Consider the following 20270-nt stretch of genomic DNA (forward strand, 5'->3'; position numbering starts at 1 on the left):
TTGCCGAGTAGCTTGTAGGGGTACAAGCAATTTGTTGCACGACAAGTTGTCTCAACCGCTTCTGCCCAAAAGTGCTTCGGCAGCTTGTACTCATCAAGCATCGTTCTTGCCATTTCGATGAGTGTCCGGTTCTTCCTCTCAATAACTCCATTTTATTGAGGTGTGTACGTAGCCGAGAACACATGTGAAATCCCTTCTTCGTCAAGAAAGGTGTCCACATTTGTGTTCTTGAACTCCGTTTCGTTGTCGCTGCGAACCTTCTTGATCTTCACTTCAAATTGATTTTGGGCCTTCCTAGCGAAGTTTTTGAAGATCTTTTGGACCTGCTATTTATCATCTAGAAAGAACACCCACGTAAATCTTGAAAAATCATCAACTATAACTAGACCAAAAGAATTTCCACCGAGATTTTTGTAGGCGTTGGGGCCAAAAAGGTCCATGTGAAGTAGCTCAAGTGGCCTCCTTGTGGTCATGATGTTCTTCACAAGATGCCTTCCTACAACTTGTTTACGTGCTTGACAAGCGCTGTAAAGTCTATCCTTATCAAATATGACATCGTTAATTCCAAGGATATGATTTCCTTTAATAAGCTTGTCAAGGTTTCGCATTCCAACATGACCTAATCGTTTATTCCATAACCAACCTTTAGAGGATTTAGCAATAAAGCAAGTTCTAGCTTGAGCCTTTTTAGTGAAATCAACAATGTAAAGATCACCTCTATGTTGGAAATATGCCCTAGAGGCAATAATAAAAGGATTATTATTATATTTCCTTGTTCATGATAATTGTCTTTTATTCATGCTATAATTGTATTATCCGGAAGTCGTAATACACGTGTGAATACATCGACCACAATACGTACCTAGTAAGCCTCTAGTTGACTAGCTCGTTGGTCAACAGATAGTCATGGTTTCCTGACTATGGACGTTAGATGTCATTGACAACGGGATCACGTCATTAGGAGAATGACGTGATGGACAAGACCCAATCCTAAGCATAGCACAAGATGGTGTAGTTCGTTTTGCTAGAGCTTTTCCAATGTCAAGTATCTTTTCCTTAGACCATGAGATCGTGTAACTCCCGGATACCGTAGGAGTGCTTTGGTTGTACCAAACGTCACAACGTAACTGGGTGACTATAAAGGTGCACTACAGGTATCTCCGAAAGTGTCTGTTGGGTTGACATGGATCGAGACTGGGATTTGTCACTCCGTATGACGAAGAGGTATCACTGGGCCCACTCAGTAGTGCATCATCATAATGAGCTCAAAGTGACCAAGTGTCTGGTCACGGGATCATGCATTACGGTACGAGTAAAGTGACTTGCCGGTAACGAGACTGAACGAGGTATTGGGATACCGACGATCGAGTCTCGAGCAAGTAACGTACCGATTGACAAAGGGAATAGTATACGGGGTTGATTGAATCCTCGATATCGTGGTTCATCTGATGACATCATCGAGGAGCATGTGGGAGCCAACATAGGTATCCAGATCCCACTGTTGGTTATTGACCGGAGAGCCGTCTCGGTCATGTCTGCATGTCTCCCGAACCCGTAGGGTCTACACACTTATGGTTCAGTGACACTAGGGTTATTAGGAAGACTTGTATGTGATTAACGAATGTTGTTCGGAGTCCCGGATGAGATCCCGGACGTCACGAGGAGTCCTGGAATGGTTCGGAGGTGAAGATTTATATATGGGAAGTTGTCATACGGACACCGGAAAGTTTCGGGGGCATATCAGTATTGTACCGGGGCCACCGGAGGGGTTCCGGGGGTCCACCGGGAGGGGCCACCCCTCTCGGAGGGCCACATGAGCCGCAAGGGCCAGGGAACCAGCCCCTGGTGGGCTGGGCGCCCCCCTGGTCCCATGCGCCTAGGGTTGGGGGGAACCCTAGTGGGGGCGCCCCCCTTGCTTGGGGGGCAAGCCCCCCTCCCTGGCCGCTGCCCCCCCCCCTCTAGATCTCATCTAGAGGGGGACGGCCCCCTTCCCCCTTCCCCTATAAATAGAGGGGCGAGGGGAGGGCTGAACACCTGATCCAAGGCGCAGCCCCTCCCCTCCCCAACACCTCTCCTCCTTCGTTGAGTGCTTGGCGAAGCCCTGTCGGAGTACTGCCTCTCCACCATCATCACGCCGTCGTGCTACTGCTGGAGCCTTCTTCCTCAACCTCTCCTTCCCCCTTGCTAGATCAACAAGGAGGAGACGTCGTCCGTTCCGTACGTGTGTTGAACGCGGAGGTGTTGTCCGTTCAGCACTTGGTCATCGGTGATTTGGATCACAGCGAGTACGACTCCATCATCCCCGTTCCCTTGAACGCTTCCGCACGCGATCTACAAGTGGTATGTAGATGCAATCTCTCTCCCATGACTCGTTGCTTAGATGAACTCATAGATGGATCTTGGTGAAACCGTAGGAAAAATTTTAATTTTCTGCAACGTTCCCCAACACTCTATGTATACCGGTAAAGACCATTTTATGATTATCTCTACGAAACACTTGGCAATCTACTTCAGTAAATAGGACATTCAAACCGAAATCAACAGGTCTAGATACTGAAAGTAAATTTTTGCCAAGGGATTCAACAAGCATAACATTTTGTATGGAGCTATCATGTGATATGGCCACCTTACTGAGGCCAACCACCTTACCCTTTGAGTTGTCACCCAAAGTGACGTACTTTCGAGGACCATCATTTTCAGCAAGCTCATGAAACATATCTTTATCTCCGGTCATGTGATCGGTACACCCACTGTCAAGAACACATTCCTTTCCTCCTGCCATATATCCCCGAAGATTTGCCATAAGACCAAAGTGTCTCATTGCATCATCAAGATCAATGTCACTATCATCATCCTCGTCATAGTATCTGTGTTCAACATTGTCATGTGGTGGATCAAATCCTAGAGAGGGTGATTCGTTAGAGTGAGTTTGACAATGATCTTCTTTATGAATTTTAATAGCTTCGGAAATAATATCACTAATAATTCCAACATCGCCTTTGGCACGCATATGATTTGTAAGCTCAAATAGACAATCACCAAACATAGGATCATTGGAATTCATCTTACTCAAGGCAATAACTTATGGAGAATTTCATCTAGATTCTTCAAGGAATAATCCGGAAATCGTTCCTCAAGAAATTTCCATATAGTGTAGGCACACTCAAGAGTAGGCAAGTTTCTAATCAAGTTTCTAGGAAAGCCTCTAGTGATAAGATTAACAGTTCTTAGATTTCTGATCATGTCAATTGACTCATCAAGTGTGGGATGCATAGGATCAACATGAGGTGCACAAGGGCTAGCAATGTACTTGTTCAAATGATATTGATTGAAAATCACAAGCATCTCATTTTTCCACTCATGAAAATACTCCCCATCAAGAATAGGCACTCTAAGTCTAAGACTCCCCGAAGTAGACTCATCCATCTTCCTCCAATGGTGATTAAACCAAAGCAATGGAGATCAAAGCTCTGATACCAATTAAAAGGATCGAGAAGAGGTGTCTAGAGGGGGGGTGATTAGACACTAAGTGCCAAAAGTTGCAGTTTTCAATCTCTTTAGGTTTAAGTGGAGTTTTAGCACAAGTTTAACAATCACAATACATATCAAGCAAGCATACAAAGAGTATATGAGCAGCGGAAAGTAAAGCATGCAACTTGCAAGAATGTAAAGGGATGAGATTGGAGTATTGTCACGCCCAATATGCGACCCTATCCAAAAGGAACTCGAAGGTCCCACCAAGGATAGACCCACATATTGAAACGCTTTTGCAAGGTGGATATCATTACATCAACATTACATAATAGATGGGGATACATACAAGAGGCATACAATGCCACACGAATACAACATCATCATACATAAGCGCATCATCCGACTACGGATGAAACACAAACAGAAACTCAAACAACATCCACCCTGCTAGCCCAGGCTGCCGACCTGGAACCTATCCCCTGGTCGAAGAAGAAGCAGAAGAAGAACTCAAGCAAGCAAGCATCACTCTCGCGTCATGATCACCGCATAACCTGCACCTGCAACTGTTGTTGTAGTAATCTGTGAGCCACGAGGACTCAGCAATCCCATTACCATGGGTATCAAGACTAGCAAAGCTTAATGGGAAAGGAAGGGGTAAAGTGGTGAGGTTGCAGCAGCGACTAAGCATATATGGTGGCTAACATACGCAAATAAGAGCGAGAAGAGAGCAAATGGAACGGTCGTGAAGCTAGCAATGATCAAGAAGTGATCCTGAACTCCTACTTACGTCAAACATAACCCAAAGACCGTGTTCACTTCCCGGACTCCGCCGAAAAGAGACCATTACGGCTACACACGCGGTTGATGCGTTTTAATTTGGATCTGGTGTCAAGTTATCTACAACCGGACATTAACAAATTCCCATCTGCCTATAACCGTAGGCACGGCTTTCGAAAGATTATACCCTGCAGGGGTGTCCCAACTTAGCCCATGATAAGCTCTCGCGATCAACGAAGGATATACCTTCTCCCAGGAAGACCCGATCAGACTCGGAATCCCGGTTTACAAGACATTTCGACAATGGTAAAACAAGACCAGCAAAGCCGCTCGATGCACCGACAATCCCGATAGGAGCTGCACATATCTCATTCTCAGGGCAACACCGGATAGGTCAGCCTACGAGTAAAACCAGCCCTCGAGTTGCCCCGAGGTGGCCCCGCAGTCTGCCCGGTTCGAACCAACACTTAGACAAGCACTGGCCCGGGGGGGCTAAAATAAAGATGACCCTTGGGTTAATTACTCCCAAGGGAAATATAGGTGGTGCTAAGGCAAATGGTAAAACCAATGTTGGGCCTTGCTGGAGGAGTTTTATTCAAAGCGAACTGTCAAGGGGGTCCCATAAATCACCCAACCGCGTAAGGAACGCAAAATCCGGGAACATAACACCGGTATGACGGAAACTAGGGCGGGAAGAGTGGAACAAAACACCAGGCATAAGGCCGAGCCTTCCACCCTTTACCAAATATATAGATTCATTAATTAAATAAGAGATATTGTGATATCCCAACATAATCCTGTCCACCATGGAGCAATCTTCAACTTCGCCTGCAACTAACAACGCTATAAGAGGGGTTGAGCAAAGCGGTAACATAGCCAATCAACGGTTTGCTAGGAAGGGTGTCAAAGGTTAGAGGTTCATGGAAATTTGGGAGGCTTGATGAGCAAAAGATAGGTAACGCAGCATAGCGATAGAACGAAGCAACTAGCATAGCAATGATAGTAGTGAGATCCAGGGTAGCGGTCATCTTGCCTGAAATCCCGCAAGGAAGAAGAACGAGTCCATGAAGAAGATGAACGGATGAAGCCGAACCAAGCGTAGACGAACGAATCCTCACGATCGCAACGAAACAGGAACTATCGAGAAGAAACACACAACACGGTAAACACACCACACAAGAACAAGGTATGATGCTCAACCAAGTATGATGCAAGACAATACTACATGAAGCTACTCATGGCAAGAGATGATGCATACAAGAGCAACACATCAAGGCAAGTTTAAATGAGGCCGGGAACAACATATAACAATTCCGATAAGTCCTCATATGCAAGTTCCGAAATTAGTCCAGATCTGAATAAACCTTATGTTTAAGTTGTTAAACAGCAAGTTAAGATGCACCAAGAGGATCTACACGAAATTCTAGTCAAGTTACATATAAAGTTCATTTAGTTCGGAGCTACGGCCTAGAAGATATGAGCAAAACAAGCCAAGCATGGCATTGGTGCAAAATGCACCCAAACATCAAGCAAACACCTCAAAACATGGATGCAACATGATAATATGAAACTATATGCAAAATCAAGCAAGTTTCATATAGACCACACTCAAAACGGAGGAACGGTGCAACACATACACTATACAAGTTGTAGCAACAATCTGTCCAAAACAGCAACTAGGCATATTGCAAGCATCAAAACAACATGCTACAGGACCTCAACAAGAAAACAAAAGGCATGGGCATGATGTACAGGTAAGGCATAACAAAACATGAACACTGAGCTATCTCCAGAAATCACTAGAACATGCTCAAACACACATGGCAAGATTGCAAATAATAACAATTCAGACTTTGCAGAAAATAACATCAGGTTGCAATGTTTAGAGCTATCAAACAACATGTTACAGGAACTTATCATGGCAAACAAAGGCATAGAATGAATCTACTAATTGCATAGAACAAAAGTCCCTTAATGACCATGAGCCAAAAAGGATCAGAAGATATGATGGCACCCATGTAAACATAGCAAGTTTCGTTAACAGATTCAGCAAATAGGACATGGCAGGAACAACGATAAGTAGGCATGTTGGTGAGCTTGTACCACTCACCACAGAGTAATACATGGCATGACAAGGTTACCAACAGTAAGAAGACATGTTTATGAAGCTAAGCATGGCAAGAGCAAGTTCATAGGATACATGGATCACTAACAACACGCATGGTAACAACTGAACTTAATGTTAACAGGCTGACAGCAACATTATTTAGCAACTCTGGAGCAAGGAAACAACAAGCTACAACAGGCTATAATTGCAACCAGGGGCATGGATGGATAGAGCATGACATGTATAACAAAACACCCTTAGTGAACATCTCCAGATTATGCATAGAATGACTTGTAGCAACAGGTTTACATAGCATCACGAAATAACAGATTCAGCCTAGCAAAACAGCAACAGCAAGTACCCTACTTAACAAGCTCGATTCACTCACCACAAGTCATTGCATGACAAGATAAGCATATCATCTGCAATAAGACATGTTTATGAAATAAACCAAGGCAAGAACAAGTTCATAGCATGCAAGGATCAACTACAACAACATTGGCAAAATTGAATAACATGTAAACAATCTGCCAGGAAACATTTTGTAGCAAAAGTAGAGCACGAAAATGACATGCTAGACTACTCCATAATTGCAACCAGGGGCATTAATGGATAGAGAAGAACCACATGTTCAAAACATCCTTACTGAAGTATCTCAAAATATACTTGGATCTCTCTGTAGCATCAAGTTTACATGGCATAAAAATAACAGCAGAACAGGGACTAAAATCAACAACATTACGAAGCCTAGTTTGCATGATTGTGCTAGTCACCACATTGATCACAAAAATACATGGCATACACGACTATAAATATGGCATGACATGGATCAAAACACATGTAGACATCAACCTCATAGGAAGCACACATCAAACATGGCAAAAATGACAAATGAGCATGTTATAACAGTTTCAGCAGATTAACATCGTATAGCACTCGTGCAACAAAGATTCAGGCATCAAGATCAACTCAAATGAACATGATGCAATGGAATGAAATGAAGTACTCGTTGAGACGAACAATTTAACATATTACACGCACAAAACGGAGCAGTATGCATGGAGATATGATGCGATGAATAGTGCACCAGAATATGCAAATTAGGGGACTTGGCAGGTTTTCTGGAAAAAAAGGACTGCGCGCGGGATAACTAAATTGCGCACGAGCGGGGGTTTGCGGGTGGCTCACCATGGGCTCGGCCCAATTTGCAAGGAGGGAGCCGGCTTGGCAGGCCGGCGCGCTGCTGGGCCGGGGAGATGGGCCAAGGGGCGCGGCCCACGTGGCCGGTGACGCCTGCCGTCGTCTTTCCCGAACGGGGATGAGGCCGGCCACGCCAGCAGCCAACGGCGACGGAGGACGGCGGGTCTCGGTGATGGGGACGCAGAGGAGGCCAGATCCAGTGAGGGGAGGCCGGATCCGGGCATCGGGGTTCCGTTCCCGGCGGTTTCCGGCCGGTCCGGGCGAAGATGATGCCGGCGGCGCGGTGGCAACTGCACAGAGAGAGAGGGAGACAAGAAGATGAGGAAGAGAGGAAGGAGAGGGAAGGAGGAGATGGGGCGCGGGGTCTGGCCTGCTGGAGGACTCTGGCGGCGGCGGGGAAGGCGCGGGACGGCGGAGGCGCTCGGGCGGAGGCTCGGCCTCGGGCGCAGGAGGCGAGCACTGCGGGGCGGCATGGGGAGGACAGGTGGCAGCGGGGCATTGGCTGCAGGGGCGCTGGGGGCTGATGTGGCGCGCTCCGGTTGGACCGGGGCACGGTGGCGGCGGCGCCAAGTGGCGGGAGGAGGCTGGGGGCGCGGAAATGGAGGTGGCTGTGTGCTGATTCCGAGGAGGAGGGGGTGGCTGCGGCTGGGAGGTAAGGGAGGGGCTAGGCTGCCCAAAAATGGAAGGAATGGGTCTATATAAAGCAAAGGGGGACTAGGGTTGGGGTTTTGCTCCGTTTCGGACCCCTTGATCATGATCGGACGGTCCGGAGCGGAGGGGGTTAGGCTGGGCCTAGGAGGGATTTGTGGGCTGTGAAGAGAGAGCTTGGGCTGAGGGGAGAGAATAGGAATGCAGCCCGGCGGCAGTTTCGGAGACCGAAATGTTCGACGAAGGTACCGGCAACATTACCGCTATGTTTAACGGTTGGGCTATCAAACGAGCTCCGAATGCGACGAAACTTGAAAGGCGGCCTGTCTACACTATAATAAGACCGCATGCCAAGCTGCAACCCATTCCGAGAATATTTTTATGCCGCTTATAAAATAATATTTCGGAGGTGCCGCGGGCGCGTGCGAGTGTGTCTGGACTCCGAACGGACAACGGAGAGGACCGGGGGAACCCGAACGGATGCAAGTTTTGAAAAACATGAAGATGAAATGTAGATGATGACATGGAAAAATGCAACATGCAAGCACATGACATGGCAACAACGACGAATAACAGGCAGACACCTGGCGCATCGAATCCGGGGCGTTACAAGTATGCAAACGCAATTGGAGACACGGATGTTTTTGTCGTGGTTCCGATAGGTGGTGCTATCGTACATCCACGTTGATGGATACTTCAACCCACGAAGGGTAACGGCTGCGCGAGTCCACGGAGGGCTCCACCCAAGAAAGGTCCACGAAGAAGCAACCTTGTCTACCCCACCATGGTCGTCGCACACGAAGGACTTGCCTCACTAGCGGTAGATCTTCATGAAGTAGGTGATCTCCTTGCCCGTACAAACTCCTTGGTTCAACTCCACAATCTTGTCGGAGGCTCCCAAGTGACACCTAGCCAATCTAGGAGACACCACTCTCCAAGAAGTAACAAATGGTGTGTTGATGATGAACTCCTTGCTCTTGTGCTTCAAATGATAGTCTCCCCAACACTCAACTCTCACAGGATTTGGATTTGGTGGAAAGAAGATTTGAGTAGAAAGCAACTTGGGGAAGGCTAGAGATCAAGATTCATATGGTAGGAATGGAATATCTTGGTCTCAACACAAGTGTAGGTGGTTCTCTCTCAAAAAATGTAAGTTGGAAGTGTAGGTTCGTTCTGATGGCTCTCTCCATGAATGAAGAGTGGATGGAGGGGTATATATAGCCTCCACACAAAATCTAACCGCTACACACAACTTGCCAATCTCGGTGGGACCGAATTGAAAAACTCGGTTGGACCGATTCAGCAAATCTAGTGACCGTTAGGATTTTCAGTGGGACCGACATGCAACTCGGTAGTCCCGATACGATTAGGGTTAGGGCATAACATAATCTCGGTGAGACCGATTGCACACACTCGGTGGGACCGATTTTGGTAATAATCTAACTAGAGAGTTGGTGAGATAAACTTGATGGGACCGATACGCCCATCTCGGTGAGACCGAAATGTTACGAAAGGAAAACAGATAGTTTACATTGCAATCTCGGTAGGACCGATTTTGGTAATGGACATACACAGAGAGATTACAATCCGATCTTGGTGAGACCGAGATCCCTATCGGTGAGACCGATTTGCCTGGGGTTTGTGGAAGTAGCTATGACATCTGAACTCGGTGGCACCGGATAGAAAGAATTGGTAGGGCCGAGTTAGACTTTTGGTTTTGGGTCATATGTGGATGTGAGAAAGTAGTTGAGGGCTTTGGAGCATATCACTAAGCATTTTGAGCAAGCAAGCCATTAAGCAACACCTCATCCCCTCTTGATAGTATTGGCTTTTCCTATAGACTCAATGTGATCTTGGATCACTAAAATAGAAAAATGTAGAGTCTTGAGCTTTGAGCTTGAGCCAATCCTTTTGTCCTGAGCATTCATAGGGGTTCCACATCCTCTAGTCCATGCCACTTCATTGTTGAACTTATCTGAAACATACTAGGTAAAAGTGTTAGTCCAACAAGAGATATGTTGACATTAATTACCAAAATCATCCAGGGAGCACTTGTGCTTTCATTAGCCGGATTAGTACCTCGGAGAAGGCTTAAAACTTTATGGGCACGTATTAAGAACAACGAACAATACCCTAAAAGAAAATTCCTTTAAAAAGGTTGTCGAATATCACGTTCATGAAGAAACATGAATTCGGGTTAAATCTGTATTCGCGCGGAAAACAGATCAGAAGGTTGGTCCACTCATCGGAAGGTTCCCAGAGTTTGAAGCGTCGGATCGAGCTAAAATTTTGAGGGGTGATAGGTATGGGAATTCCGCAGCAGATGAACAGTTGGATCTTCCAAAGGACCTCCGAGCTGGGCTCTGGAGACCACGCCCTAAACTCGTCCAGATTCCCATCCAGATTTGACAGGGCTCCGGTATATCGTAGATTGCTGGAGATTCCTCCATCGGAACTCGACAAAATTTTGCATGGTCGTTATAGACTTAATTCCGCACAATTCCAACGAAGGAATCATCAAAGCGATGCTCGAGGAGGTGGTGGTAGCGGATACAAGTTTGTTGTCCAGAAAAACAACACGGTCGCTCGAGGGTAATGTTGACGTTGAGCCCCCGAGCTCCATGGATGATTCCTCAACGATCTTGATAGAGATCGGAGTTGATGTTGATGAAGGCCCTCATCCGAACATGACGATCGGAGGCAGAGACAGTCCTCGGTTGAGCCGAGGTAACCAGTCGAGCCGGAGATGAAGATGTCGACGTCGCAGTTGATCTGCAGGCAAGCCATTGATCCTTTGCCGATCACACATCGGAGCTCTCAATGAAAGCACCATTGTCGGTGTCAAAACCGACAGATCTCGGGGTAGGGGTCCCGAGCTGTGGATCAAGGATCAATGGTTAATAGGAGACGGGGGACACGGTGTTTACCCAGGTTCGGGCCCTCTTAATGGAGGTAATACCCTACTTCCTGCTTGATTGATCTTGATGAATATAGAGATTACAAGTGTTGATCTACCTCGAGATCATATGTTGTGGTCTAAAACCTAAGGGTATGATGAATAATGTCATAATGCCCTATCGACTAGCCTGGCCCTGGCTTATATAATGTAGCAGAGGCCTAGGATAACAAGAGTCCTAGTCGAATACGTTGGTGGAGAGGAGTCCTTGTCTTGATCACCAAGTCTTGTGGAATCTTCCTCGTGTATGCATCGGCTGTCCGAACTGGCCCATGAATAGCCATGGGGGTCCTCGGTCCAATCCAATTGATCGGGAGACGTCATGGTGAGTACCCCCTAGTCCAGGACACCGTCACAGAGCGAGGGGATGAACGACTGATTGTGAGCTACCCGAAGAGGTAAGTTTAATTTGAATCGCGAGCAGGGATGGCTAAGTGAGCTGGGACTTTTATTGTAGGGCTTTTGGATGTGCGTGTTCATTACGACTTAGGGCCAAAAATCATTTGGGATGGCATACATATTTGTTGGAGATATGCCCTAGAGGCAATCATGTGATGATAATATTTCCCTATGTATTCATGAGTCTTTTGTATTGTCCTTGAACATCATCAATGATATGTATCACTAAGTATGCGACTTGTTTGTGGAACTATGTATTGTATGTTGATTGTTCTAATGGTCCTTAGTTGATAAGGTTATGCGGACACATATCCTTGACTAGTATACGGCTCGGTTGCTGACTATTCACAAGTCATGTGCATGCAGGTGCTAAACCGATAGTATGGGCTCGGGATGGAGATCACCAAGTCGAACAGACCCACTTTCAGACGCAACAAGATATAGTCATCTGTTAGTCTCAAGTACAATGTCTATGCCATGTCCTAGACCTGAGGTCCTCGCATGTTCTCGGGATCGACTCACTTAGGGTCTATCAAATGCTACTCCGTAACTGGGTAGTTATAAAGGTAGCGTCCGGGTGAGTCGTGAGACATGCCGCGAGACATGGCTGACCAAGATGGGGTTTGCCCTCCTATTTGGAGAGATATTCTCTCGGCCCTCTTGAGTGATAGATTCGGAAAGCATGGACATGCGACTTGGGTTCAGTGTTAACCCAGTTCGGGAATCTGTATCACGGTTTCGAGAACAGAGGTCGAGCTATCACAAGGCTGACAAGTACTCGCCTTGAGCTCGACAACAAATATCCTGAGGCAAAAAGAATGTTACATATGACACATCGTCAAGGTTCGTCAAACGACTTTACGCACACATGGGAGTTGGCACGTTCTGCTAGGAGCCGCTACCAACTATCAACACTGGTCGTGTCCATGTGTATGTGAACCTATAGGGTCGCACACTTAAGGGGCTGCAACCCACTCGGATTGGATTCGAGTGGAAAATGGATGTGGATTCCTAGTGGGCTCAAGTGTTGAGCCCATCTCGGAGGTCTATATAAAGGGGAGTGGGCGCACCACTTAGGGTTAATCTTTTCCCACCCTGGATAGCCGCCGCCACTCCCCACGCCCATGCCGCGCGACCGCACTTAGCTGTCCGCCGCTCGACGCTGCTCCCCGCACGTGTGGATACCTTGGAGGCATCGCATCTGCTATGCTTGGACGAACCGGTCGAGAGAACCGTGAGGTGCCGTTCGCGGGAGATCACTGTTCGTGGGTCTTAACTGTTTGCCGGAGATCAGCAACGCGAGGAGGAGATGGGCCGAGAGATCGACTACATGCATCACGAACTCTACTTCCGCTGCGGTGACTGCGCGTCTAGTGGTAAATCCGATCTTGTAATCTATTTCCAGCAGCATCATCTTGGGTGCGCGGTAGAAAACTTTTATTTGGCGCTATCGTAGCGTACCGCGTGTTCCTTCAATATTCCATATCTATACTACTATATAGTGTATGAATTTTACATTTAAAAAAATATAGTGTATCAATTTTGAATTGGGCTACGTATCATTCTTAACCGCCATTGGTCTCCTAACTCTAACGCCTGGGAACAATGGGAATGTGGGGTTCATGGTGAACAGTAAACCATGGTTGTTTCCGTCTTATTCTAGAACCATCCCATCGCATCCTTGCTGCAAAAAATTAGCCCATAACAGATGCTTCTGGGACCATATTGCAGTCTCAGGACATGTCGACTTATTGAGATGGTCTAGAAGGACATCTACAATAGGAAGAATAGAAAGTAAAGTACTTTTCTTTTCTAATTATTCTTTTCTGTGTTATGAAATACTACAGTTGCATACAATCTTTTAATTTTCTAATACTTATTATTATCTGCATTTGTACAAATATTTAGAGCTTCTCTAGCCGATCTTTTAAAATTTAGGCTCTCATATGCCTCCTCGAACTTTAAAGCCTTATATTGTCGGGAGTTAAAGAAGTATGGTACCTAGCTTAAATCTTAAAAGTCCCCAACTTTTTTTTCACCCAATTTCATTCAAACAAAAACTCAAATTAGTCGATTCGAACACATGTTTCGATTCAAACTACATCGCATAACACGAAATTAAACTACATTGCATAAACTACTTGTTTCGAAGGAAATAAAAACTACAAAAAAAAGATAACCATCCTGGTTCATGAGCTCGTCCCAATTCACGTTCTGGTCGGAGCCGTCAAAGTAGTCGTTGTTGCTGGACCCGAAGTCGAGGTCGCTGGAGGGAAGGTCAATGATTGCCGCAATGGAAGGCCCGGCCTCGTGAGTAGCTCATTTCTTATGCAGCTCGAGATGTTGGCACTCCTCGGCGACGACCTCTGAATGATTTCGACTGACCTCGACCATGTACGCCTAATCGACCCATGCCTCCTCGAGCCACTCGAAGGCCACCTAATTATCCCGCACCTCGCGGCGGAGACCACCTGGGGGTCTATGGCGATGACCTCTAGCACCTTGTGGCTACTGATGTAGAGGCTCACCGCCTTCAATTAGTGGCCCTCGCCGCCAGCTCCGCCGATTGGAAGGAGCCAAGCTAGTACGGACGACTAGTGTCTCAATCCTTTTTTCCGAAACCAATGCCCCACCACCACCACCGCATGCCGGGGTACTTACTCTTCGGCGGCGGTGGTAGTAGGTTGTGAGTGAGTGGGAGGGTGGTGCACTCCTCATGCTTAGGTTGGATGTGTGCCGCGGCGCGGATCTGTGCTTTTAATCGGTTGTAATGACCTCTGACGGCTATCCCACCATTTCAGGGGAGTCTAGTCCGGCTCCGGTCAAATATATGTGCCAGAGGGGGGGCGCTGGATTTGGACGGTATCGGCTTTGATTCGGTGACGGGGGAGGGGAAATTTTATCCTCAAACTTAACCGCTGCTGAGTAAATTTAAGAGGCGGCCAATACGAGGAGTAAAGTTATTGAGGAGTTAAACCAAATAGGTGTTTGGCTAGGTCCCATTTAAATCCTCAAAACAAACAATTTACTCCCTCAACCGATTTTGAGGGATTGGCTAGAGATGTCCTTACATTGGTATTACTAACTTGCAACTATGTCTTCAAGCTAAGCTTTTTAAGTACTGTACACGACCAAAACATTGTAAAGCATACTACCTTTTCTTTTTAGAATTGATGTATATTGTCTTGGTAATATAATGATCTTGCCATTAACTGCTTGGTTTGTATTCACACTAGTAGAAAAGGGGCCAATGGTCCAGGCCGGTCCAGCCCATTAGTTCCAGTTCAATCCAGAACCGGGACCAATGGGGGCATTGGACCCGGTTCGTGAGCCCCAGGGGCCGGCCGGGCCACGTGGGCCATTGGTCCCGGTTCGTCTGGACCTATTGGTCCCGGTTGGTGGGACGAACCGGGACCAATGTGCCTCGCTCCTGGCCCACCACCATTGGTCCCGGTTGGTGGCCTGAACCGGGACCAAAGGACGACCATTAGTCCCGGTCCATTCCACCAACCGGGACTAAAGGGTTGGTCCTCGTTGCGACCAAAGTTTAGTCCCACCTCGCCGACCGGAAGGGAATCAGACCGGTTTATAAGCCCCTCCCTCTCTGCCTTATTGAGCTCCTCTCAAAATGAAAATAGATGCCCTTATATAGGGAATTTAGGCTAATTTCATACGAATTTCTTTTGAAATTTGTTATGAATTTAATTTAAATTTCCTCTATAAGCGCATCTATGCTCATTTCTGAGTAGCTTTTTATATAGTTTTTTTTCTTTTCTGCTATATTTATTTTTTTCTTTTTATTTCTGAGTTGTAATAAGTTATTAAAAATAAGCATCTATGCTCATTTTTTAGTAAAGTTAATCATAACTATTTTTTCTTCTATTTATTTTTGAATTGTAATAAGTCATTAAAAATAAGCATCTATGCTCATATTTTAGTAAAATTAATCACAACTATTTTTTCTTCTTTTTATTTCTGAGTTGTAATAAGTCATTAAAAATAAGCATCTATGCTCCTTTTTTAGTACAGTTAATCACAACTATTTTTTGCTTCAATTCATTTCTGAGTAGCTTTTTATATAGTTTTTTTATTTTTCAGCTATATTTTTTTTTTCTTTTTATTTCTGAGTTGTAATAAGTCATTAAAAATAAGCATCTATGCTCATTTTTTAGTAAAGTTAATCATAACTATTTTTTCTTCTATTTATATTTGAATTGTAATAAGTCATTAAAAGTAAGCATCTATGCTCATATTTTAGTAAAGTTAATCACAACTATTTTTTCTTCTTTTTTGTAATAAGTCATTAAAAATAAGCATCTATGCTCCTTTTTTAGTACAGTTAATCACATCTATTTTTTGCTTCAATTCATTTCTGAGTAGTTTTCTATATAGTTTTTTTTCTTTTCAGCTATATTTATTTGTTTTCTTTTTATTTCTCAGTTGTAATAAGTCATTAAAAATAAGCATCTATGCTCATTTTTTAGTAAAGTTAATCATAACTATTTTTTCTTCTATTTATTTTTGAATTGTAATAAGTCATTAAGAATAAGCATCTATGCTCATTTTTTAGTAAAGTTAATCATAACTATTTTTTCTTCTATTTATTTTTGAATTGTAATAAGTCATTAAGAATAAGCATCTATGCTCATATTTTAGTAAAGTTAATCACAACTATTTTCTTTTCTTTTTATTCCTGAGTTGTAATAAGTCATTAAAACTAAGCATCTATGCTCCTTTTTTAGTACAGTTAATCACAACTATTTTTTGCTTCAATTCATTTCTGAGTATCTTCTTATATAGTTTTTTTTCTTTTCAGCTATATTTTTTTTTCTTTTTTTTCTGAGTTGTAATAAGTCATTATAAATAAGCATCTATGCTCCTTTTTTAGTAAAGTTAATCATAACTATTTTTTGCTTCAATTTATTTTTGAATTGTAATAAGTCATTAAGAATAAGCATCTATGCTCATATTTTAGTAAAGTTAATCACAACTATTTTCTTTTCTTTTTATTCCTGAGTTGTAATAAGTCATTAAAAATAAGCATATATGCTCCTTTTTTAGTACAATTAATCACAACTATTTTTTGCTTCAATTCATTTCTGAGTATCTTTTTATATAGTTTTTTTTTCAGCTATATTTTTTTTCTTTTTATTTCTGAGTTGTAATAAGTCATTAAAAATAAGCATCTATGCTCCTTTTTTAGTACAGTTAATTACAACTATTTTTTGCTTCAATTCATTTCTGAGTAGTTTTCTATATAGTTTTTTTTCTTTTCAGCTATATTTATTTTTTTTTCTTTTTTTTTCTCAGTTGTAATAAGTCATTAAAAATAAAAAAGAGGCGCAATGCTTGTTAATTTGCTTCAAGCCTTTCGGAATAGTATCAACTGCACTGCACATAGCTCTGTGCAGTCTACCGTATTCCTCAAGGCTTGAAGCTAACCAACGTGAAGGAGCATTGGGCCTCTTCGTCATTGTCTCTGCACTCAGGGCTTATAAACAGCTGTGAGTGCCTCTCGCTTGGCGAGGTGGGACTAAAAAAAATAGCTGCAGGAAGAATCAAAATAAAATAAAATAAATAAAAAAAGTGCCACCTAAAGGGCTACCACAGCCTGAATACGACTAGAAACCCAACAATGGGCCAGGATTCAGGCCCGCAATAGGCCCAATAGGCCCACAGGCACATATAGTGCGTTTAGGCCCGTAAGTCAGCATTTGAGAGGAGCTCGAGAGGGCAGCGGGACTAGGGCTTATAAACCACTCTCGAGCTCCCTCAGCTAGCGAGGTGGGACTAAACTTTCGTGCCGCGACGCGGGCAGCACATGGCCTTTAGTCCCGGTTCGTGGCACCAACCGGGACCAATGCCCTCCCTTTAGTCCCGGTTGGTGCCACCAACCGGGACCAAAGGCCTTCGTTTCGTGCTCTTTGGGCTGCTGAAAAGAGGCCTTTGAAGGGCGCGAAACGAAGGCCTTTGGTCCCGGTTGGTGACACCAACCGGGACTAAAGGAGCATTAGTCCCGGTTGGAGCCACCAACCGGGACCGATGCTCTTGCTATATATACAGGACTTAGCAGTTTTCGATCTCTCCTGCTCCACTCCCGTCGCCGCGCGTCTCCCTGCCGTCGCCGCCCCGCCACGCTGCCCCGTCCAGCCCCGCCCCGCGCCGTCGCCGCCCCCGCGCCCCGCTCAGCCCGCCCGCGCCGCGCCCCGATCGACGTCGCGCCGCCTCGACGCCGTCGCCGCCCCGCTCTGCACCTCGCTGTCGCCTTCACCGTCGCCGTCGCCATCGCCACCCCGCTCCGCACCTCGCCGTCGCCGTCGCCGGCCGTACGTGAGCACCTCGCCGCCGCCTTCGCCGGCCGTCACCGTCATTTTTTGTTAGATTTAATTAGATTTTTTTGTTAGGTTAGATGTGTAGTAATTTAGATATATGTAGTTCATAGGTTTTGTTGTTATATTAGATTTTTTTTGTTAGATTAGATGTGTAGTAATTAATTTGTTTATATTATGTTAGATTTTTTTTAGATTAATTAGATTTTTTTTCTTAGATTAGATGTGTGTAGTAATTTAGATATGTAGTTCATAGATTTGTTTTTGTTAGATTAGATTTTTTTGTTAGATTAGATGTGTAGTAATTAATTTGTTTATATTATATTTGATTTTTTTGTTAGATTAATTAGATTTTTTTTGTTAGATTAGATGTGTGTAGTAATTTAGATATGTAGTTCATAGTTTTTTTTGTTAGATTAGATTTTTTTTGTTAGATTAGATGTGTAGTAATTAAGTTATTTATATTATGTTAGATTTTTTTGTTAGATTAATTAGATTTTTTTGTTAGATTAGATGTGTAGTAATTTTGATATGTAGTTCATAGATTTTTTTTGTTAGATTAGATTTTTTTTGTTAGATTAGATGTGTAGTATTTAGAAAAAGGAAAAAAATAGGAAGTAGTTTAATTGAACTAGCTAGTTGATTTAATAAACTAATTTATTTTACTATATATAGAAGTAGTTTGTTTTTAGCAAGTACTACTTATTTATTTATAGTAAGTGCTTAGTAGTTGAACTAGATAGTTGATTTAATTAATAAAACTACTTTTATTTAATTATATATAGAAGTAGTTGCCGCATCGACGTCGGCGATGTCTATCCCGCATCCTCGTCATCGTCGACTCGGCGGTGGAGGCCTGCTTGATCAGGGTCATGTTCGGGACTGGGCTCCGCCGGGCTGGTATTGGAAGGTGCTACCTTCCGGGGGACGTACGTTGGTGAGGAGGCAGCCCGTTGTTGACCCGATCCTTGTTTGGTGGCGGTCGCGTGGGCCAGTGACGGTGGTGAGGCATCCGGGCACCGCGGAGGTGGTACGTCACCGTGTCAGCGAGGAGGACGAGCACGTCCGTCGCTACATGGTTTCATTGGAGGGCAGATTCGACAATACCTGGCAGGTTCTTCAGGGATCTCACTAGAGCCATGATCTTGTGATGGTTCCTTATCTTTGGGTGTCCACCGCTCGCGTCGATACCCGTCGGGCGCTACGGTTCTAGTTGTATTAGTGATAATATTCGACGATGTAGGGACACCAAGAGATGATGTACTTTTGCTTATAATTATTGAATGCATGCTAATTTGAATACTATACTTTATTTTATGATTTGGTTTTGCTTATTTTATGATTTGGTTTTGCTTATTGAATGCTCATATTGGATAAGTTCTCCTTCATTCCCGTGTGCTAAACAATTTGATATAATAATGCATTCGGGAATGAAAGGAGGAGCTACGTACATCGATCATCGATAGTCAACCCGTGATTAATAATAATGATCTAGTTTAATATTTGAATTATGAACGTAGGCCGGAAATGTCGTACTCATCGGACGACGAAAACCGTCCGGGGGAGTGCGACTGGTGCCACGACGACCGAGGTATCTGCGACAGGTTCATTGTGCTGGACGAAGATCGTCGCTTCAGCATTAAGCTCGAGGAGACCTTCGATGTTCATACGGTACGCAACCGACGATAATAGTTTTTTTTCGTAATTACTCATGACTTCAACTATTTTAATCATGACAATATTTTTCATCTTTTCCAATTCGACTAGCTTATCCCATGCTTTGCAAGACGCTATGTCTTGGAGAGGATGGGTTTTGAAGACCATGAAAGTTTCGAAACCAAAAAAATTATCCTAAGTACCCATCATGGTGTAGATTTTCAAGTAAAGTTGTACAATGCTCAGAGTGTAACCCATTTTGGTTGCAAAAATTGGGAAGCACTTTGCAAGATGTATGGTTTTGATGAGGGTATGCTTGTTACCATAGATCTTGGTGATCCTACAATCGAGCAAGAGAGACCTACGATTTTCGTCCTTGTGGATACACCTCCAATTCTTCCCCCATGTGAGCTTAACATAGTTATTAAGTAATTTATATTGTTTATTTCAAAATAGTTGACAACTTATTCTCCATTGACAGCTTATTTTCATTCTTCAAAGAATGTGCGAAAGATGGTAGACAGAACCTACTACACCGAAGGCTCCGAACTAACTTATCAGGAGAAAAATTATCTGGTCGCATTTTGTACTGATCTTGAGAATTACAATGTCTACAATCGAACTCCTCAACATTATGGTCAATACGTGCCACTAGTGCACGTGTTGAACTACGGTAACTACCATGGAGATACCCTGGTAAGATTTTTGTACTATTACAACATCC

The sequence above is a fragment of the Triticum aestivum genome, chromosome 7B, assembly GCF_018294505.1.
Source record: "Triticum aestivum cultivar Chinese Spring chromosome 7B, IWGSC CS RefSeq v2.1, whole genome shotgun sequence".
Taxonomy (NCBI): domain Eukaryota; kingdom Viridiplantae; phylum Streptophyta; class Magnoliopsida; order Poales; family Poaceae; genus Triticum; species Triticum aestivum.